Genomic DNA, 1278 nt, shown 5'->3' on the forward strand with positions numbered 1-1278 from the left:
GTTTGTATCATCTTTAATTTCTTTCATCAGTGTCTTATAGTTTTCTGCATATAGGTCTTTTGTCTCCTTAGGTAGGTTTATTACTAGGTATTTTATTCTTTTTGTTGCAATGGTAAATGAGAGTGTTTCCTTAATTTTCCTTTCAGATTTTTCATCATGAGTGTATAGGAAGAGATTTCTGTGTATTAATATTGTATCCTGCTACTCTACCAAATTCATTGATTAGCTCTAGTAGTTTTCTGGTAGCATCTTGAGGATTCTCAAGTATAGATTCTCAAGTATAGTATCATGTCATTTGCAAACAGTGACAGTTTTACTTCTTATTTTCCAATTTGTATTCCTTTTATTTCTTTTTCTTCTCTGATTGCTGTGGCTAGAACTTCCAAAACTATGTTGAGTAATAGTGGTGAGAGTGGGCAACCTTGTCTTGTTCCTGATCTTAGTAGAAATGTTTTCAGCTTTTCACCATTGAGAATGATGTTGGCTGTGGGTTTGTCATATATGGCCTTTATTATGTTGAGGTAAGTTCCCTCTATGCCTACTTTCTGGAGAATTTTTATCATAAATGGGTGTTGAATTTTTTTTTTTTTTGCGGTACGCGGGCCTCTCACTGTTGTGGCCTCTCCCGTTGCGGAGCACAGGCTCCGGACGCGCAGACTCAGTGGCCATGGCTCACGGGCCTTGCCGCTCCGTGGCATGTGGAATCTTCCCGGACCAGGGCATGAACCCGTGTCCCCTGCATCAGCAGGTGGACTCTCAACCACTGTGCCACCAGGGAAGCCCAAGGTTGCCCATTTTATTGGCATATAATTGCTTGTAATAATCTCTCATGATCCTTTGTATTTCTGCAGTCTCAGTTGTTACTTCTCCTTTTTCATTTCTATTTCCATTGCTTTGAGTCTTCTCCCTTTTTTTCTTGATGAGTCTGGCTAATGGTTTATCAGTTGCAGAGCACGGGCTCTAGGTGCATGGGCTTCAGTAGTTGTGGCACATGGGCTCAGTAGTTGTGGCTCACGGGCTCTAGAGCGCAGGCTCAGTAGTTGTGGTGCACGGGCTTATTTGCTCCGCAGCATGTGGAATCTTCCCTGAACAGGGCTCGAACCTGTGTCCCCTGCATTAGCAGGAAGATTCTTAACCACTGCACCATCAGGGAAGCCCTATATCTTCTTCTTGGATTGATCCCTTGATCATTATGTACTGTCCTTCTCTGTCTCTTGTAACAGTCTTTATTTTAAAGTCCATTTTGTCTGATATGAGAATTGCTACTCCAGCTTTCTT

Source organism: Physeter macrocephalus, chromosome 4, assembly GCF_002837175.3.
Source record: "Physeter macrocephalus isolate SW-GA chromosome 4, ASM283717v5, whole genome shotgun sequence".
NCBI lineage: Eukaryota > Metazoa > Chordata > Mammalia > Artiodactyla > Physeteridae > Physeter > Physeter macrocephalus.